The 23327-nt window shown below is 35.5% G+C and overlaps 1 pseudogene; it reads right to left on the bottom strand.

The window, feature by feature from the left end:
* Positions 1–23327, bottom strand: part of LOC143681512 (magnesium transporter MRS2 homolog, mitochondrial-like) — a 115509-nt pseudogene that overhangs the window by 79137 nt on the left and 13045 nt on the right.

Here is a 23327-nt window from a genome sequence, read left to right as displayed (position 1 = left end):
GAATTTAAAAACAATTTAAAAATATAAGTGGATTTGGAGTCAGAAGATCAGAAATTGAGTTTCCAATCTCCATTTACAAGGACCATGACTTGAGGTAAATTTGACCTTGAGTCATCTTCAAAGCCTCAATTACTTCACACCAATAAGTCACCTCTGAAGTTCTTCTCAAACGTAAGAATTGAATTCTTATTATAAACAGATAATCATTAAAACACAGTTTAAATTAGTAAAACATTTTTTAAAGTATAAAGTCAGGATAATTGATTAACCCACTTGTTTTATGTATTTCATGTTTAAAAGTTTATACTATTCTATATGAAAGCTGCATTAAACAAACTATAGCTATAGTTTGTTCCTAATTTTTCATGTCTATCAATTTCGTGGTATTTGTTTTAGTTTGCTAAAGCTGCTGGAATGCAATATACCAGAAATGGGCTGGTAATAAATGGGAATTTATTAGTTAACAAGCTTACAGTTCTGAGGCCATGAAAATGTCTAAAAATAGGCATCAGCATGGTGACACCTTCCTCCTGGAGACAGGCTGCTGGCGATTCTGGACTCGTCTGTCACCTGGCAAGGCACATGGTGGCATCAGCTGGTTTCTCCCTGTTCTTCCAGGTTTCATTGCTTTCAGCTTCTGGCTGCAGTTCCTTCCTTTCTGTTTCTGTGGCTTTCTCTCTGTTTGAAATTCATCCTCTTATAAAGTGCTCCAACTAGAAGATTAAGACCCAGCCTCAATGAGGTGGGTCACATCTTAAATTCAGACCCAATTCGCCAAAGATCCTATTTAACAATGCTCCATACCTGCAGGAATAGATTAATTGTAATAACATAAATTTCTGGGGTCCATAAAGTCTCCAAAACATCACAGTATTTTGAAAATTGTTATTTACATTCCTTCCAAATCTTTGATTTGAAGATGTTATTAGTAAATCATCTTTGATGATGTTATTAGTTAAAGTGAGGCTAAACTGATTCAGGGTGGACCTTCATCCAATATGACTACAGTCCTTATAAGCAGGGGAAATTTGGCCACAGTGGGAGGAGCCAGAAGGAAACAGGAGGATGCAGAGGGGGAGAGAGTTGGTCATGCGATAGAGACAGATACGGAGTTATGGACTGCCAGCAAGACACCACCAGAACACTACAGAGTTCGGAGAAACCATGACCCTGCTAACACCCAGATTATGGACTCCTAGCCTCCAAATCTGTGAGGCAATAGATTCCTGTTATTTAAGCTAACCAGTCTGTGGTACTCTGTTACAGTAGCCCAGGCAAACTTGGATACCTACCGTAATAATCCCTTGGATTATGCTTCTCATAAAAGGAGATTAAGAATGTTTGGTTGTTTCCAGGTGTTATCTGTAGCAACTTTATTGTCCTAACACAAAAACAAATATCTAGCTTCTGAGCAGAGCTTTATCTAGGCAATTTTTCCACAACTCATTCTGAAATTGCACTCTCACTTTGAGTTGATTTCTCACTTCTAATTCCCTTATATTGCCCTAAATCTAGTCCCTGGTCACTGTCACCTCCTGTTCTATAACACAGCTTCTTCTATTCATGGTATATATGCTTTGGATGCTGCTCTGGAGAGTAACACAGAGCAGCAAATGTTCTGGTAACCCTTACCTTTAGAGCTTTATTCAAACCACTGCCTGGTCTTTTAACCTGTCAATAGTCAGGCATGCATCAGTAGGAATTCTTCTCTTCAGTGTGGGTCAGAGAGGAGCCACTGATGAAGCTCACTTCCACCCAGGCGAAGTTCAAAGGCATTGGTCTGTGTGGTGCATGTGTTTATTCAGGAACATGTGGATGTGATGAGTGTGAGGAGATTGGTTCAGTATGGCTCAGATGCAAGTCGTTGAGTATAATTGATTTTTAATGGGCTGGCTACCTGCCACCAGATGTTCATCAATTAGGTACGCTTTAAAAACCAACACAGCTGCTTATTTCATGCTGACTATTCAGTGGCTGAGGTATCCTTACATAGCATAAGAAGTCAGCTCTGGGTAGGATGCCTACATGTTCAGTTTGCTCCGGACCAATCATTAATATGGACCTGCAATTAATTATTAATATCACCCCCCCTCTCTAAAATTGTTCCAGTTTGGAACTTAAATCACATGAACAGCCTACCTATTTATCATGGTGTTCCATGCATGTACAAAGTGAATTAGACTTAGGCCCTGCCCTATAGCAGCAAATCACTCATATTAGCATTATATACAAAGTAGGTCTTACTTCGTAAAGTCGTTAAATTTTAACTTGGAAAGAACTTTTGTATCATGTTTAGTCCAATGTTCCTCAAAGACCGGCTAATGAATTGGGGCAAGTAACTCCCCAAATATTTTGTAAGATAATTTAATTTTATGTCTACAAGGAAGAATGCACTATTATAAAAGAAGGATTTTCTGCCATGTTATTTGTGCACTTTTTATGAGAATGTAAAGACATATCTTTAAAAAGTTTAAACCTCTTCATATTACACTGTGCTATTTTAGCTAATTGCCTACAGGATCCTTTTGATCAGAGCTTGACCAGCTCTACCTGTAGAGACCAGTTTTCTTGAGTCTAAACTAAATCTCCAGGAAATAATTGCCCTCTAGTGGCTGCAGACGCCAACATTTATTTAAGTTTATTTATTTTAGTCTTTAAAATTTTTATTTTATTTTTATCAAAGTCATAGACGTAAAGGTCCTTAAAAATCACATCATAATAAAATCTATAATTAAATATAGTAGTTCCACTCCCCAATGACAATTGCTTTCAAATCTTTTAGTTACTTCTTTTAGTAGTTCCTTTCATATTTCTAAATAATGTATTTAATTGCTATTTTTTGATTTCTTTAAATTTTAGTTTTCTTTCTGTTTTAAAGTAAACTTCCCTCCATCACCTCCCTCATCATCCTTACATGTCATAATTTTGTTTGGATAAATAACTGTTTAGATTTTTTTATGGCTCTTTTTTTTGGGGGGGGGGGGTGCATGATCCAGGAATCGAGCCTGGGTCTCCTGCATGCAAGGCGAGTATTTTTCCACCAAACCACCCGTGCACCCCAATTGTTTAGATTTTTATGCTAGGAGAATATTGTTACAGTTCAACCATGTAGTATTTTCTGATCATAGTGTCTTTCTTATAAACCTTTTTAACTTCAAAATTGTACTACCTTATCTTCTTGTTATTTTTTTTGTTGTTCTTTTGTTTGTTTACTTTTCTGTGTATTAATCATTAATTTGGCAGCCCTATCTTCCTCACTCACTCCTATAAATCTCAACTCATTTAAACATTGGGTAATTTATAAGTCCTTTTCTATTTTCTTGGAATAGTCTCCTGTAGACTTGGTCCTGCTACTCTAAATCCGTACCCTCAGGAGCAAGTCTTGGCTATTGCTTTCTCTTTTACTCTCTCTTCCTCAGTGTTACTGTTGAGATGTCCAATGCTATTCTGAACCTAGCCTTTTGAATGTGAACTATTTGTTAACTTTTCATTTGGCTTTGTTTCTTTCACAGAGTGAATTTTTTAGCTTCTTCTCTTTAAACCTAATATTCTGAGATTTCATAATCACAGTTATGGTACAGATCTTATTTCATTCATTTTGCTCAATAGCTTTCGGGTCCTTTTGAATGTGAAACTTGTGTCCTTCAACTGGTAATTTCTTTCACTCTCATTTCTTTCTTCTTTCCTTATAAAACCTGCATTGGGTAGATGTTAAGCAAACTTTTGGACTGAATCCAAATTTCCTTATCTTTTTCCTATTCTATTATCTTTTACTGTTTTACTTTCATGATCATTCTGTTTCTTCATTCTCTAATCATCTTATTTAAAAGTACTTATTTAATAAGCCACTGAAGTTCTGTTTTTAAGAAATCTTGTTTTCTTCCTTTCCCTCTTTTATATCAAGTGGTTTCATTTATGAATGATATAATGGAATTATTTTAAGAATGCTTATATATAAACATATGTATACACACATGCATATATATACACACATATAAAAATATATGCATAAACATATATATATATATATATACATTTCTAAGTTTCTATTCCTTCTGATCTTTTTTTCCTGAGTTTCTTTTCTTTTTTCTGGGTAGGGGTTTAATTTCTCTCCTTAAGTGAGAGAGTGTCCTCAAAGATCAATTTCAAAGTGCATCATAAAAAGCTAATCAGGAAGGTCTGACTGTGTGTCTTGTATGTGTTTATGTGTGAGTGTGTTTGCAGAGATGGGAGTTGGGTTGCTGACCAGTGGGCTTCCCAGAAGCATAATCAAAAATGAACTGTATTATTAACCTCTATTTCCTTTCTTAGGAGTATACAGCAATTTCATGCAGATGTTTCTAATTTGACGGCTGAAAAAAAAATGTCTCACTAAAACTCTAATAGATTTTGATCAGCTGGAATTAGCTTCAAAATGATAAAATTTTGATTCACCTATAACTACATTAATTTCTCAAAACATTCAAAGAGATATTTACTGAATATCTATTACATGGTAATCACTATGATTTGTGCTAGGAGCATACAACTCTATCCTCAACAGGCTATAGTCTAATAAAGGAGGCAGAACATTAAAGTAGCATATAAAATATAATACATGCTTATAAAGTAAACAACCAGTGTGTTGCCCGTAATATGTAACTCTGACAAACCTAAAATGAAAGGCCAACATTCTAAAAATAGCTGATGTTTATTGATTCCTCACTACCTGGCACCCTTTTAAATGTTTCATATTAACTGATTAATCCTCACAAAAGTCTTTTGAAGTTCTATTACTATCTTTAAATTTAAGCGAGGCACACAGAGAGGAAACTCCACTCAAGTTACACTGCTAGCAGAAGTCAGAGTTAGGATTCAGCCCCAATATTCTCGTTCCTGAGTGTCCCTTGTGACCACCACACCATGTGTCCCTCAGGAGATCACAAACAGGGTCTGTTTGGGGTCAATATACAGAAGCCAAAATACTATAAACCCTCAATTCACCAAATAAAAAAACAGAGATGGCCAATAATCTTGCAGAGGGAAAGAACAGAACTCCTTCTGATTATAAAGTAAGTTTGAATTAAAATGGAAATAAAGGACTATTTTTCAAGTATGTATTATCTGATTTTTTTGTCATTTCAAATGATACTGGCCATATTTGTAGATAATTTATGGAGACTCGTACATTCATGCCATTTGGAAAAACAAGTGCAACTTTCCTCAAGAGAGAAATTTCACATGTATCAAGAATCTTAAAAATATAAAATATATTTATGCAGTTTTACACAACAATTCAACTATTTTATATTATGGGAATAAATGACACTATAGCCAAAGAATTAACTTGGTATTGTTTTATAATAACTAAATATTGGTATGTCTTATGTTCAAAATTAGAAACCTGGATAATTAAACTTTTGAACATGCACAAAAATGAAATAATATACAGTAATAAATCTGTTTTTCCTGAAGAATATTTATCACAAGGGAAATGTTTATAGTACATTATAGACTGACTCAAAAACTCAGGTTAAAAAATATATACATTGAGTCCAATTCATATTTTGTACAATCAAGCATTTAATGATTCCCTGCAAATCCATAGCTTTAGAATCTATGGGCTGAGAACTCCCACATATATCTTTAGCATCAATCCTTTTTGAATTACAGCTTCATATAGCCAGCTTTCCAAGAAAAAAAAATATGCATGCATGCATGTGCATAAGTTTATTACAAATATACTGGATATAAAACAGGTGTCACAATTTACAAATAATAAAATAGACAATGTTGCATATTTTAAATACCATGTAGCCAATTTATTCTCATAGAATGTTTTTCTTGATTTTTGCTGAACTCTTGTACCTATAACTAAACTCTGGTTGCAACGGATAAATGATAGTTGCAACATGAATATTGATTGATATTTTTGTTCGCATTAGCAATTAAGACTAAAGTGAAACATCAAGGACTTGTGTCAGAATTCCTCTCTTGTGAACAATATTTTTTTTAATCAGAAGCTACTTTTCAAATACCAGAGGAATATTTCCTTGACATTTATAGTAGCCACAATGGAAAGCTACAGACATGACACACTTTAACGTTTTGACTGCAGTAGTAACATTTTCTCTATCTGAAGTCTAAGCAATCAACAAAACAAACATCAAGCCCTGATTTGCAGCATTTGTTGGTTCACATGGTGTCAGTACTCTCATCGTGACTAATTTTCAAGTTACCAATGTGACATCACTGAATGCGGAGCTGGGAAAACAAATGCACAGCTCTCCATTATATGATATTTGTAATACATATATGCAATAGAGGTAAATAAGGTAAATAACCTCCAGTGCATAAATATTTGTAAAATAATTAGAAAGCAGTGAATTTTAATTATCTATTTACTTTTGTTTTTAATGTAATTTAATTGAAAGTTTATAACATTTTTAATAATTAACAGCTGGATTATAAAATTCTGAAAATAAAACTATTGGTTCCGTTTCTTATGGTTTTTGTAAAAAAATTATCACAAAAGTAGTGGTTTAAATGATGCAAGATAATATTTACAGTTATGGAGGTCAAAAGTCTGAAATGGGTTTCAGTGTGCTAAAATCGAGGTGCAAATTAAGGTTGCTTTCCCTCTGGAAACTCTAGTGGAGAATCTTTTCCCAGTTTTTATAAGTTGCCTGTATTCCTTGGCTTATGGCCTCCTACTGTCTTCAAAGCCACCGATGGATGTTGAACTTCCTTACAACACGTCACTCTGACAGTAACCCTTCTGCTTTGTACTTCCACATTTAAGGTCCCTTGTGATGCATTCGGGCCGTCAGCATAATCCCAAATAATGTTCTTATCTTCAGGTCAGCTGATTAGCACTCTAATTGTGTCTGCAACCTTAATTCCCTTTTGCTATGTAACATAGGTTATGAAGATTAGGGCCTTGATATCTTGCTGGGAGACGGACATTATTCTGCCTATTGCAGGCCTTTCTGTGCCAACACAAGCTGTTAACATTTAACTTTCTGTTAAACATTTCCAGTCGATATCTACCGGCATCTCAAACCAAATTCATAAGCAACTTCTTGATCCCGCGTCCACACACACCTGCTCCCCTTTAGTGTTCAGTGTCTCAGTAATGACAAGTCAATTCTTCAAATGCCAAAACAAATTATTGACTCCTTACATACTGTTATACCCACATCCAGGCCATCAACAAGTTCTATTTACTCCATTTTCAAAATGCATCTAGAATTCAACACTTTTCACCACCTCAATCCCCTATTTCCAGTGCCCAGAATATTTCTTAGAAATCACAAGTATCAATAAGTATTTGATGGATGAGTTAATGAATGAATATAGTCTTTCCCATTTGCCTGCTGACATATATATTTAAGTAGCGTTCATACCAGGTTTTTTGTTTGTTTGTTTGATTGATTGTATTTAGGTTTTTAAGTCAGCTGCTAATTTTATTGGTTTATGCATCTGCTTGAACAAGGAAATATTTGATCTTTTTCTTTTTTTGAAAAAGGAACTATCTTGATGCAAACCAAGATAAGAAGAATATGGTTCAGTCAGGATTCCTCATTGAAAACAAGAGATAGTATTAACTTAAACTGGCAAGAATTTTATTGAAAATATATGTGATTAAAAAAATCAGCAGTCGGTCTTGAAAAGCAAGTTCTTAAAATCAGCAAGACCCAGCATTGTGACAGTGGTTCAGTGGCAGAATTCTCGTCTGCCATGGCAGAGACCCAGTTTCAATTCCTGGTGACTGCCCACGCAAAAAAAAAAAGTAAAAATCAGCAAGACTCAGAGGGGCTATGACGTCGGGATGCTTCCTCCACCCTGATCTGTGGCAACGCCGGCGCTCTTCTGCTGCCTCGATGCCAAGCTCACTGCGAGGCAAGTGCTTCTCCACTTTGTCTTGTGGCTTTGATTCTCTCACCCCAGGTTTAAAGGCATCTGTCTGGCCGAATCTAGTCGCGTCTCTGTAAGGGAGCAGTTACGGCTCGTTCATTTTCTGGACTGGGAGCCCTCGCCTCCCAGCAAGCCTCATTAGGATGTGAAAACACCTCCCCAAACAGAAAGGGTAATTCTCCCTAGCCAAGAAGAAGGAGGAGAAAGAGAAAACGGAGGAGGGAGGGGAAGACAAATATCTGCTTTTAAATGCAAATGACATAAAAATAAACTCAGAATGACACAAAATATTAAAATTCAAGGTACAGTTCTGAGTAATTTCTGCTTCTCAGATTAGTCTACATTTTATTTTCATTTGTTAATCAAATCATATTCATCTATATTTGCTATATAAATTAAAGGACTGGTTATTGATTTTTTTCTTTTCTCTCTTTCACTATTTTATGATTTCTAGAATTTTCTTCATAGAAATATTCTTTTTATAAAACAACCATTCGTAAATCATCCCATGATTGAATTGGGGGTGGAGGGCAATCAATTTTAAATGAAACAACACAAATGACAAATGCACGCAGTTTTAATGACCTTCCACTTAATATCCTTCTACAGTCTTAAATTTCCACGATGTTACAATGAACGACTTCTTATATTTGTGTTTACCTTACACATAACTGTGGTGATTACAAAGACAAGAGTTATATGGAGTGTAAGAGAAACTGAGCTTCGAAGTTGGCATTATTAAACTAATATACTAAATATCAAATGTTTTTGAAAATTAAAACCCCAACATTCAACCTTTGAATGAAAAGGAACAAGATATGGTCCTTACTTCTTTGCAGTTACAGTGCTCTTCATATTAGATTATAGTTACTCTAAATGGACAAGCACAGTGCTTCTCTATCCTAGTTTGCAATGCATGTGGCTCACACAGTTAATAGCACTGGGTCAAACAGTGGTGACTAATAAGGCTAACAAGACTTATTCTATGTTGGCGCTAACAAATCCTTTATCAGTACTTCAACCACTCTGCTGATGTGGCCTCATTGTTAAGATTATGCCTTTCATCTATGGAAACCAATCCCTTTCATATACAATTTCAGCAAGAAGCTTATAAAATGTGTATTAAAGCAGTATTGACTTGTGTAACAATAAAAAGTACAATTAGGCTTCCAACACAGAACATTTCTAATTTGCATAAAAACCTCTCTAACCTATTCCTTTTACTGCAGAATATAACCAAAAGGTTATATTCTGTTCCATGCACCAGTAATTACTCTAAAATCACTGGATAGATGTACCTATGTAATATTATTCAGTTCTTTATGAAGATCATTAAAACTGAATTTATATGCAAGATATATCAATAGGAAAATACTATTAAAATCATTAGAAAAAAATGACCAAGCACAATGGATTCCTTTTACATGATATCACATAATGCAATAATTTAAGATAGTTTCTTACTGAAGGCCTTTCTCTTGATAAAATCATCTCAGAGATAAGACTACAGACATATTTTTACCATACCTTTTAATTCGGATTTTTAGGTTACACAATGTATAATTTTAAGACAACTCAATATTTTTAATAATCAGAAAGAGTAATTACAAACGGAATTTACGGAAAAAGTAGGTAAATCGCTTTGAAAGCTGAAGTGATTATTTTGATAATATCGAAAGAAATTATGATCCAATAGTTTTGTTTCAGATTATAGTTTATTCCCTGGCTGTGACTGAGCCTTGTCACATGAAATGCATTCTCTCTTGTGTACCTAAGAGTTAGAATTCCAATTTTAAAACAATAGAAGTTGCTGTGACTCTTGTAGTTCTTGTGATTTTTTATTTCCATTTTTTTTGCTTAGAGGAAGAGCAATTCAAAGCATATTTATTCCCCATTTTCTTACGAAGGGGGCATGAAAATGCCATGTGACCACTGCTGATTAGGCTTTTCCGTGTTGTTTAATAAAGAGCAGCTTTATTTACCGCTCCACCAGGGTAACAGAGAATGACACTGCCTCAGGTGTGTGCAGGACGTGTCACATCACATAACACAACACAACCTAACGTAACCCAAACCAACAGGTCAGGTGCCTGTTGCCTATTTGCAGGAAATACCTTTTATTTCTCCTCCATAAGAGAGGCCATGTCACCATGTATAATGAAATATCAGTTCTGGCTCTGGGTCCAAGGGAAACCAATGACAATCATTTTCTTCCCAATTATAGTAGTTTCTGTTTGGCCCTGAGAAACTTAGAGTGCATTCTAACAAGAATACCGAAATAGTTACTGAATCTGAGTTTAATGACATCTGCCTTAATAAACACAATTTTAAGACTGGACAAAAGTTGTGATAGAGATGAAATGCCATGTTTTTGCAAATGAGAACAAAAACAGAAAAGAAGGAGTAAAATATTATGAAACAAACAATAGTTAACAGAACAGCAATGTTCTGCAAAAGAGAATTATATTTTCTTGGATAAATAAATAAGTGGCCAGGCAAGGCAACTTTTCCCTTTCCTTTAAAAATTCCTATTGAATAAGACAATTGATTTAAAAATTAAACTGATATTGCTTTATTATTGAATTGATCAATCTAGTTATCCATGGGGCCAGGTGCTTTCAGGGATGTGAAATTGGTATTATACCAAGTGCCTGACTTCATGGGGCTTAACTGAATAAAGAAATAAAATGAGCATGCTTTGTATACCTGAGACAGAGTAAACGCTAAACTTCAAGTTATAACCTGCAAATTTGAGAGAAGGTAGAGGAAGAATAGATTAGATTGCCTGCAGTAGGAAAAAAGGCCTCAGGGATTTGAATTTATTATTAACTGCTTTGAATTTAATAATCAAAACCCAGAAAGATATCCAAGTCTATCAGAAAAGGTTAAAAACACATGTAGTTGACCAAGAGTGGTGGATTTCAAAAGTATTTAACTTGAGTTTATCAGGGTAGAAGGGATTTCCTTTCAAAAGATTTTTTTAGGCACATAAAATAATTACTCAGGAATAAAACTATAGGTTCCACCACTAGAAAACTTAAAATTAAAGGAAGATCATATAGTACTACAATAAAAATTCAGGTGTAAAAAATTAACACTTGCTTAGCTATAAACGTCATCTAAATAACTAGTTCTTTTTCATTAATTACTTAGTTGGCATGAAGTGAATCTCATTTGGCTCCAAGTTGTTAAGTGTTAAGGGAAGAACATCTTAAGAAAGACATGGCCAGTTTTTTTTTGTGAGAGACAAAAAGAGTTTTGTGTTTGTGATAGCTTGAGGGTTGGTGCTCTTTTTTATCCTGGATCCAGGTGGGGAAATAAGGAAATTATGCACAAGTGGTAAAAATGATAAAGACAGACCTTTTTACTTTTACAAAGTAGTTTTGTCATTTCATCAGGTATGCTATGGATTTTTCAGATCAAAGGTAGAGATAAACATTGTGCTTCCTAATATGTTGTCATCTAAGTCAAATATGAGTCATCTAGATTATCTATCACCTAAAATAACTGGTCCTGTGAGCCACAAATTCCCTCCACTAGTCCATAATCAGGTTTTGATGTTCATATATTATAGGTAATGGACAGAAACTAATGTATGCCTCAAGAAAAAAAATAATAAGCATATGTCAGGATTCAACTCAATTTTGTATCAAAGGGCAATTGGCTTTTAGCTTAAATAAAATCTATGATTGTAATCCAGGTGTATGATTTGCTACTACCAAAAGATAAAATAGTTGAAGTCTACGATACACTTGATACATAGATATGCTTTCTATCCTGGTAAAGAAAACAAAAATGTTAATCTAAATAAACCAATTTTCAGAGTTGGAAAAAAACCCTATTCACCATAATGGAAGGTTTTGGGATGCTACAAGCCCAATAGTTCGTCTCTATTGTGCCAATATTCACAACCATGTCTACAATTTTAACCAACTACACATGCAATTCACTTTAATATGACACTGGTGAAATTTAAAAATAAAATAATTCTATGCTTATTTTCTGCAAGCAACCTAGCACTCACATAAAGATTATTGAACTGTTCTGAGTAGTTTTCTTTGAGAACAAAACTGAACAGAAATGTCCAGAAGCTATAAACTCTAAACACCAGTAGACAGTTTCCAGAGGCTCCTACACCACTCGGATTTTTCAGTGCGTCATCTTTGTGAACTACTTTAATTTTTTGCCTCTTCTCTGTTTCTTTCTTTTTCCAAAATGTCCAAAAGGAAAGTGAATGAAACTATAGCTGGGAAGTCATTTCACTGTTTAACTGTCCACTGTCTCCACTGGCATCTCACTTGTTAGATTGTTTGAACAATTATGAAGCATACCGGGACTAGTAAAATGGCAGTTCTTGGATATGAACTAGTCTTCAATAGTTGCCCAAAAGAGCCATAGTCATGCTTATAGCTAATGAGGCAAGAATTCTACTTTCCCTCAATTCCACCGCTTCCAGATGGACAATGGGGATAGACAACATACAACATATTTTCTTCTAAAGTTCACAAAAACTCTCCTCTGGCACAATAGAACAACGGTGGAATATAAGTGAACTGTTTTATTTCCCTTGGACCTGAAACTTAGCTCAGGGAAAGTACTCATCATCTTATGTAAAGATTTTCACAGCTTGTACTAACAAGTCTGCAGGATTTGCTGCACTTACGCAAGGAAGTCAGGTTTGGAAATAAAGCCATTTTGGGGGGTTGTGTGCACAACAATAAGCATATGGTCTACACCTGGAATCTATAGCGGCCTTTACCTAATAAAACCTTTTGAGACATTCGAAGATTGACAACAAAATGATGGTGTGGAGCAGAACTGCCAAAGATAATCTTCTTCACCTCCTGGTTCTTTTAAAGCAAAAAATATAAAACTAACAGCTTAGAGCACCCCAAATGCTTATGAAATGTGCATTAAAGAGGTGGGAATCCAAGCTTCCTGGCAAAGGTGCTTTTCTATCATCTTTCTGGATTGTATCAGAAAGAGTGGGTTTATGGGGGACAAAGACCAATTGGTAAGCATACTATTAAAAAGCAGAGTAAGACAAAGTGGAAGATCAAGTTAAAGTTTATAACATTTTACTTAGAATGCTTTTATAATGGAATGTGTTCTTTAGTGATAAAACTAAATATAACATTGACATGATTTTTTAAAAGTCGATTAAATTTAGCTGTGACTTAGGAAAATGTCATTTACAATATGATTCTGAGCTCAGTATAGACTTTAAAGCTGAAAGTTCCAATCAGGAAAAAGAAAAAGTAATGAGTAACAGAATTTTTAAAATAAATCATTAAATCATCAGGGTAGGAGAGTGTAACTGTTAAAGAATGCAAATGTATTTAAAAATGTAAAATAAATAGTAGAGCCAAAATATTTTCCATATTTTAATTACACTTAACAAATAATAAAATTTAAGTTTACCAAAATGAATCCCAATCTGGAGCCTCTCTTTTCTCAGGTATAGACCCTAGCAGTTTATAGTCTCTAAATCAGATTGGCAGAAGAAACAGGTCTTTTCACACACAAACATGCAAAAATAAACTAATTGACTAAGTTGGCTTGTCAGTGATAAGTGCTATTGTACGTCTCAGAGCCCCCAAAAGGAAAATGCCCCCTATTATGCTTCCCGGAAAATCAGCTCATACCAGGGTGCTCTATGGTTGTAAAATAACAGGACCTCCTAAAGTCAGAAAATTGTTTCTGCAATCTGGAGCAGGGAAGAAACCAAAGCCTTTCAGAAGAGCAGATCTTGCTATAAGAGGACTTGGGAGGGTGCCTCTGGGGTGGCTGGGGTGTGCATTCTAAGAACCAAACAAATAGAGAGGTACCTTCTGAGGGTGGAAAAGCCTTTATTTGGAGTGTGGTGAATGGCATGTCTACTTCTCATGGAGTCAAGAATGGTGGTTATAACTTATGCTACTTCCTTATGCTACTTCTTAGTTCTTTCTACATAGGTACTCCTGTTTAAAATTATCTCTTACCTTTGCCAGAATACAAAGGATTGGATATTTTCCCCCTCTATTATGGCTTATTTTTTCACTAAAAATCTATGAAAGTTACCAATTGAGGAAATCTCCATTTAGAGTAATTAGTTTATTATCAGTGTAGGAGCATATAAACCCAACCAGTCCAGGAAAAGATTTTTCATCTTCCACTTGATTCTATCAATTTCATTCAACTCTATCTCCTACCCCATGGGAATAAACAGGTAAAAGAATTTACAATTTCCCTCAAAACCAGCCAATCATTAATCATTGCCTGGTAACTGATGGTCAGTAAAAAAAGCATTTAGGATAAGTAGAGAGCTAGAGTATCAGTATCTTATGATTTTGTAGGTGCTTTCTAATACACGTGCACCTGCATTTAGAATCCCTTTGTTTTATATGTTCTAATTGATTTGGCTTAAATTTAAGTACACCTGTACCAAAAATATGAAGACTTCATACCATATGCTAAATACGGGACTTTGGCAAAATATTAGAGCTTTAGCTAACCATTAAAATTAAGGGTAAATTAATAGCAAGTAGAATCCAAAGCAAAATCATAGCAAAGAGTGATCAAAGAATTAGGAGGAGAGTTTGTAGCAAACACTGGTCATAGAAAGCACTAAAATGTCGTAGCCGATGCCAGTCATTAAAGTTAATGGAAAACTCATAGCAACCACTAATAATGAAGTCAATAGAGAGTTGATAGCACATGCTGATCAGCAATGTTAATGGAAAAATTCTCACTACAAACTGCTCGTTTTCAGATGTCACCTCAGAATAGCAAAGAGCTGTGTGAGTTTTGACTCTCATGTTGACATTTTCCATTTCTTTGTATTAATCACGTGTTTGTGATGTGAAATAGACGCAGCCTATCGTGGCAACAGGGGTTTAATTATGACTATAAATGTATTCACAAAAGGTGTGTTTCTTATGACTTTGGTGTCCTGTAAATGGAGGTGATCGCTGGCTAATTATGCACAAGATGCCTGAGACCTGTCTAGCGCGATAATCTGGCTTGCAAATTTGGTATTGGGAAAGGCCCCCTTATTTCTTCTCAAGTACCAAATTACACTGGTTTTCTCAGTGTATAGAGAAATCAACAAACCCACAGCTAATGGTTAATATGAAAATGTAACCTTTTCTGTCCCCTCTCTAAGTAAACAAGGAGCTTTTTAGCATCCAATCATAGACTTACATTTATTCCTATTATTTCAAATTTTCTGGGATCATTTATTCGAATGGTTGTGCAGGTTAAGCTCTGCAAAGCATGATGACCCCCGGGGGGCTCGCATCATGTAGGCCACCAGGAGTCAGGTGGGCAAACACAGGACTAGGACTGACAGCAAGAAATCAGATACTATTTGCTGGCTCACCTTTTACTGCAATCGCACCAGTTTAGTTTTTCCTAAATTCCTGTACCTCCAAGGTTCTGCACATTGGCCCCTCTAATTCTCCATTCTATTGTGTACCCCAAATTTACTTATCCATCAGAGTCCAGCCCTAATCCCACCTCTGCTCTGAGGCATTTTCTGACCATACAATTTCACGTATTTGCATAAACAAGCACTCATTGTCTGTATTACAAATTTACTACATACTGATTTGTATTTTTTGACATCTGTCATTATTTAAATTTTAATCAGTCCAATCAATGTCCCTCAATCATATAGTAAACTCCTTTCTTAGAGGAGTTTCAAATTTTTTTTTTTTTTTTTTTTTTTGCCCACAATGCCTAAGTCACAGTGGCTTCCACATCAAGAGAAAGCAAAGCCTCATCGATGATCTTTCGGTTTCTGGCCTCATCATTTGAGTGCAACGTGCTGCTTTTTACTGAGATTTAGAACACTGGTGGGGGAGAAGGTTTAGGGGGAGGGGAAAAATCAAGAAAAATTTCCTTAGAGGAAAGCCTGATATTATCCTCCTTTTAAAGATGAAGAAATTAAGATATGCACTTAAAACCCCTGCTGAAGGTTACAGGACTGTTTCACTGCAGGGTCCTGCTCTCAAACGCTACCCTCATCTCTGTTTTAGAATATTTCATCCATGTTGAGTTATAGATTTGTGACATGAACATCAAAAAAAAAAAAAAAAACAGGAGGTTTTCCTGAAAATATAATAATCTGGAAGTGGTAATCAAAGTCAGTGGCTCTCAACTTTTCGTGTGCACTTGGCCACTCACAAATCCTAACATTTTGGGCAGCAAACTTAAAGGGATTATGAAATAAAGCAACAATTCTCAGGAATTCACCATCATTCCTATGGTGTTGCCAACTCTCATAGTGCTAATGAAAGTATTCAGAATCACAGAGCTTTCCCCTGATTGCCTCAGCCCTGGGTGCAATGTGAGCAGGACTCTTTATTGCCCCGCACATTTCCAAATGTCCCTGTGAATGAGGTGGGGCAGGGGGGCAGATGCCAGACTGATTCCAACAAGTTCATCGGAATATAATTATATGGGGGAAGGGATTTTTTTTGTTTTGTTTCCACTGCATCCTCAATCCTCACAACAGTGCTTTGCCAATAGTAGGCACTTAATAAATGTTGGTTGTATGAAGGACTGAAAATTGTACCTTACTGTAACTCAGAATACCTGACTGCTCTTAACAGTCTTGCAGAAATTGCTATTTCAAGCAACTGAGAAAAAAAACAACGTCAAAACAACTAATGTAAATTATATGCCTTGACCCTGATTCACAAAACCTATGAAGGTTTTGGTGAATTTGTGTGTATGAATAAGTTATGCGAAAATTGTCAAGTAGCAAAAGGTTCACACCACTCCCCAGAACTTATATATGTAGAATTTGAGAATTGATCAGTCTTAAAGAAAATGCTGTCCTTGATTTAGAGACAATTTTAAATTTATAGAAAAGACATGTATGGGGTGATGTGATGGTGGCTCAGCAGGCAGAATTCTCGCCTGCCAGGCCGGAGACCCTGATTCAATTCCTGGTACCTGTCCATGCGAAAAAAAAAAGGCATGGGATATAAGGGAGTTGCTTTTAATGAACTGATAATTTCAGAAAGGAAAGTGAAGGCAGCCAAAAAAGTGATCAGTAGTAAAAGGAAGAAAATTAAACCCCTAGTAGTTGAGATGGGGTTTTTTTGGTATATGATATGACAACTAGCCAGAAGGATTTGTGTTCAGGGAATTAGCCCAGCATAACAGATTAAAGGAGTATAGTTGTGATGACTTCTTTTATGCTGGTGGATTGAAGAAGCAGGACCCTTAGAAGGGCCCTGACGATGTCAGCTGCCCAGGTTAATTGCTCTACATCAGATGTAGAGAAGTTTTTCTGGCATCTTTTGAAAACAGTTCTCCCAATACATGACATTTACCATGGATCTTGGAGAGTATGGTATAATCCTTCATATTTTCTGATCTTTCATTTTGGGAGATTACTTAAATTCCAGAATTCTTTACTCTAAACCTATCCATGTGACCAGAGTTTGCTAGGGGGCCTAAGGCTCCTGGGCTATAACTAATTAGAAATGTTTCTTTGATCCTGGAGGAAATGCACATTGGACAGGCTTCTGCACAGATGGTTGGAGATGAAATATGCAGGATCCCACATTGTTCCCTCCTGGAGGCTGATGGCACCGTGCAACGATGACAAGTCCTGAGATCCTGAGTTTTATAACCAGGAGATCCAGAAGCAGATTTGAAAGGATTTTCCTCCAGTAGTTGAGGACAGGATTGAGTGGGACCCAAGTCTCTTCCCTTTAGGAGGGGCTATATTGGTTCAAGATGGCTAGAATGTATAAGCCATGTTCTTCACCACACCTTGCAGGGGATACATTTTACAGAGTAAAATTTGTAAGGTACTATATTATCACATATCATCATAGCCATTATTGGCAAGCTTCACTTCTTTTCTAATGCTGAAATCAATTTGACCTACTCATAGTCATTCCCTAATCCTTTTAGTGGTCAACATTGTACCGTATTTATAAGAAAAAGGTCGCCAACCAAGCTCACCAGACTAGTGGTGTATGGATTCCTATTTTCTTGGTGTGTAGGTGATTATGTATGTTCACATGAGAAGGAGAGCACGTGGCATGGGTATATTTACATGACGTACTGAATTCATATTTTTATTTTTCTTTTAAAGATCTAGACAACAAATAGAAAACAGGGTGAAAGTCAAAATTTACTGTTTAAAAGTCATTTAAACTAAATTTTCTCAGCTCACAAATGCTGAGACATTGTAAGGAAAGTATTACATTCAATCTTTCTAAAGGAATGAACCAAGCTCTCCTCTCGCTATTTTTTACATGAGTTTCACACGGGTGGTCCCTTATTTCACAGGGCATATTAATCTCCGGTTATATATGACAGCCTTTACTGTGTGTCATCTAAGTTCAGGACAATAAAGTGATTCCAGAGTTTCTTTCTAAACTTAGTGACCAGGCTTCTCTTACTGTGACAAATGTTTATGGATCCTTCTAATTACACGTCTCGTTTAAAGCTAAGATACCAAGAGAATACAGTTCTCTTTTGTAAAGTTCCCAAGGTTTTTCTGAAATAATCAATTACTATAATGAGTTTTTTTAAAGCTTCCATTCATCATTTTCTTAAAATATATAAACTACCCAAGATAAAGATAAATAGCCATAGCCAGCACACCCTGAGGCACTCTACCAAAGGCCTCCTTTAAATAAAAATCAACTGGAAAACATGTTGGGTTTTATTCCAAGTCAATCCTGCTTATGTTGGGGGAAAAAAGCTTGTACAAAACAAACAAAAAAGAGTAAAAGCAGATGCATGACAGGTTGGCTTCATGAGAGGGTACTAGAAACTGCATCATTATCATAATTATCTATATAGTTGACATGTATTTTTAAATGGGGGTCTCACTAACTAGCTCTTGAACTATTAAAACTGGAAGCTAATTTTCTACATGAGCTTGTCCTCACCTATTATCTTCTATTCCTCCAAAAGCACTAGCCAAACTGGGAGTTATTTGAAACACCTTTATCTAAATCAGTTCTCAATCTCAACACTATTGACATTGGAAACAGATAGTTCTTTGTGGGGGGAGGGGCTATCTTGTGCATTATGGGATATTTAACAGCATCCTTGACCTCTACCAATTGTAGACTCCCTCCTCCCCACAAATTCTGACAAAGCAAAAGGTCTCCAGAAATTTACAAGGCAAATAGTCCCCAGTCACCTGTTCAAAAGTCATTTGCTCTAAACTTTCCATATGCATTAAATGTGAAAGAAAAACTCAGGAAGACATTCTAGTAGCACAAACACAGTATGAAATTGAGAAAACTAGAGCAAAGAAGTGCAAGATGTTTCAGCTGGCTAGAGCTTTATATGGTTGGGCTTGGGTGAGATTTGGGTAATGATGGAAGAGATGACAATATAGGCATCGAAAGATTTCCTATGAAATTAAGCCTAGTTGTCTTTTTTTTTTTAATCTTTATCCTTAAAGATCATATATTCTAGAAAATATGATCCTCAATCGCTTCTCCCTTTTTTCTCTACTTTTCCCCAGGTTATCTTTTATACTCTAATGTCTTTATCTTCAATTCTAGGAAGCTGTGTCAACCCTTATTTCTCTCCTTAACTTATTCAGGTGGCTGCTTTGTACTTGCACATAACCTCCTTTATAGCATGTAATTCCTGCACCAGCTTTTCCTTTGGGGCTTGGGACTCCCAAACTTGTGTTCATAGAGAAGAATTTCTAAGAAAAAAATCAAAAGAAAAATAGAGTTCCTTACCTTCATCCTTATAGTTTATTATTCATATGTTATCATATCCTGTATCTTACCTGATGAGCTTCAAAGTAAGAAATACTTTAGTTCAGTTAAGCTTTTCCATGTTTTCGCAGCATTACACAGAGAAAAATCACATTTCTGAGTTTCAATTTCCTAATTCATAAAATGAAGCTTCCACAAAAAGTCCTTAAGCAAATGAAATAAAATACCATAGGGGGAGGGCACTCAATAAAATGTCTGGCATTTAGTATACATTAATCAAATATATTGTTCTGCCTTTTTGTTTCTACTGCTGTTACCTGAGTGAGGTTCCTGATCATATTGCTCTGGTCTGTGATAGTTTCTACCCAAATGATTTTCACAGCAAGCAGTTGTATGCCATCACCAATGAACCTGATATTAAGCACATCACCCTTTTGATCAAATACCCACATGGACTCCCCATTCTCACTGAGTGAAGTCATAATAATATGACTCAATTTAAGAGGTTCCATAACTTAATCTGTATTTTCCTTTCCACTCTATCTCTCACTGCTCTCACAACTCCTCTTCTCTGGTCTTTTTTTTTTTTTACTGCCCCAACCTCCCTTGTTTTTGCTTCATCTGATTGGCAAATTTATTTACATTTTCAACACTGTGAAAATCAACCATTTACTTCCATGTAAAAGTTATTATTGTTATATTAAAATAATTTATTAGCATGTCACTTTTCATGTATTTTTTGACTCCCTAAACAGATAGTAAATTTGATAAGTCAACTTTGTATCTGAGAAAGAAGGGTTAAGTTGTTAGAAACAGATCCTCAGCAGGCTGATAGAACAGGGTGTTGCCTCTTGCGGAGCGCCAAGAAAAGCTGTCAAAGCTGTGTCTAAGGCAGTCAGTCTTCTGGAAGAATGTAGAAATGGTGGGTTAGTTTCTGAGGTCCCTGGCCACCATTCTGAGGCCCCTGGCTGCAGCTTCCAGACTTGGACCCCGGACTTCTCTTCCCAGCAGGGTTATTGCTGGTGCTTTCCTAAAACAAGTCACTCAAAAGCCCCACAAGTAGCTTGATCTTCCAGGTTCCTCCCTCTGAATCAGATGCTTGGCAGGTCTGAATTTCTGTTGCTGAATATGGTGTTATGGTTTCTATCTCCCACCGGAGTCAGCAAGGTACTTTGCGTACGGCATATGCTAAAATATATCTGATGGTTAGTTAATATTGGAAAGGATGGCTAAATTGGTATAAGCCATCCCACCCACACAAGATCAATTTTGGTTAACATTTCAGTTTTCTGGATCTCACATTTTATTCCGTGTTCCATAAGAAACTTGAGTTCTTCAGCATCTTCAACATCTTAAAAAAAAAAGTATTTGGTTATTCTACTGTCCAATGCAACATGCACAGAAGACAACTAACACGAAGAACCCAGATGATTTTAAGATAAATTTTTCCAAATTCATGAGGAAGCCATTAATATTTATGCTCCATACACACACACACACACACACCATTACAAATCATTAAAAAATCAGAATTTTATAACATAACCTGACAAGAAGAGCACAAGAATGATAATGCAAACCACAATACTTACAAAAATATGGATACCCCAGAGAAGTCTCTAAAACAACTAACACACACACACACACACAAAAAAAAACCTAGGCCAAAAATTCAATAGAAAATTACAGAATATCTCCCAAACATCAAGTAAGATTTAACACAAATTAGAAGCTGGGATAATATTGGGAAATAGATTGATATGATTTATTGAAATATTTTATTAATCTATAGAAGAAAGGTTATGTTAACTATGAAATAAGAGGTCATTATTAGTAATTTTGTGTATTTCTGAAATTTTTGCATGTATAGTTTATTTTTATAAAATCATTAATCTATACTCCTTTGTAACTCTTTTGTAATAATATTTTTCTGCCACTAGATATTTAGTGCAACTATAATTGTAATGAAATATTTAATTATTTCATTGTTATGGTTAACATAACTTTAAGTGAATTGCCCTATTATTGAATATTGGGGCTGTTTTTCATTTTTTTCTATATTGAAAAATATTACCATGTTATCCTTATAATTGATTCTTTATGAGCATCTCTGAATATTTCCAAAGGATATGTTTCTAAAAATAGAATCACTGGGTCAAAAACTAGACACTTAACATACACTGCAACTTTCTAGCCAAAACCTTTGTATTAATTTGTACTCCCACTAACAGGATATGGAATGGCTGTTTCATCGTGCAGTTATTAACACAGAGTATCAGCAGCTTCTCTCACACTCTCTCTCCTTTGCCCTTGCCCTCCAGCCTCCTCACCTCATTCTCATTTTCCCTTTACTATTATGTATCATTGTTGTTTCAATTTGCATTCCTTTGGTTACTAAATATATTGATCATTTACTAATATCTCTATTACCCATTTGTATTTATTCACTCTTGAATTGTTTATCATCTTTCTTTGCCTGAGAACTTGTTTTCCCACATTAAGTGTGGAACATAATGCCAAATCATCATACGTAAGAGGGTACTTCTTTAAAATATTTTATGTGTTACTAACATGACTGGCTATTTTCCCTGTATTATCTTCATTTGTCCCCTCCCACACACGTTTCCAGAGAAATATTTTAGGTAACCCTATTAGGTAATCCTGAGTCCAAAGCACTAACACAGCATTTGTCCCCAAAAACAAATATAAAGATGGAATGCTCCCATTTCCCTTTAAACTGAAGAAATCGCATGAATCTCTGAAGTGAGAGATCCATCTTAAAAGGTGTGTCTAAGTCACCAGAACTACAGCCTGCCCCTTCTAACTAGGCTTTTTGGCACATCATAGACCTTGGAAGACATAATTTTTAAATAAATGATACTTGATTTGGTACTTATTTATAGAGGGAAAATTACTTTTGCCTCAAAATAAAATATATCCTATGACAGTGACTTATACAGAACATTGAGTTTATGGAAAAAGCAGTGGTCCAGAGAAATAACTTCTTTATTTATGTCAAGGATTTAAAAAATGCTACATTTAATTTTAATATCATGATGAGCAGTATCCTCCTGCTGGTTAGGCCCCATTACACTGCAGCATGTACAGTATTTGCCTTATTTAACAATTTTTATCAATCAGTTAAGAGTGGGCAATGCACTCAAAAAAGAAAGAAACAAAGTGATTCACATGTCTTGTAGCTTCTTAGCTCCTGCAAATTTTTGCCCTCAGTTGTAAAGAAGAATGTAAAATAAAACCAGAAAGTTTTTTAAACCATGCACCCTTGATTTTATTTAATTTAGCAGCCAAAGACAGTGCTTCTTCATTGTATGAGTAACTATATTTCCCATTCATCATTAAAATCTCTCTCCTTTTCTTTATAATAATTGTTTACCTTCCTCTACCTAATTGGATTCATCAAATTTGTGTGATCATCACTCTTCTACCACTTTTAGACTAGCTCTTATAACTGTTTCCAAGATTCATCACTTCCAATGTTTCTTGGTATGAAGCAAACTCTGAGACCCCTTTCTAAAGTGCACTTGTGGCTTGAATAGGTGTAGTATGTAAGCAAACACAACAGTGATATGGAAAGTTCCAGCACCCCAAATAATTTCTGTACTAATTAGTTAAAAAAAAGGAATATTATAAGTGAAACCTTCAGTTTGAATAGAACCCTTCAGTCTTCAAATACTATGTATTTTCTTTTATTTTACTGTCGTGTTTTCTTTCTTCTTC

Source organism: Tamandua tetradactyla, chromosome 1 (assembly GCF_023851605.1).
Source record: "Tamandua tetradactyla isolate mTamTet1 chromosome 1, mTamTet1.pri, whole genome shotgun sequence".
Taxonomy (NCBI): Eukaryota; Metazoa; Chordata; class Mammalia; order Pilosa; family Myrmecophagidae; genus Tamandua; species Tamandua tetradactyla.
The sequence above is the reverse complement of the archived record's forward strand: the minus strand, read 5'-3'. Positions and strand labels throughout refer to the sequence as shown.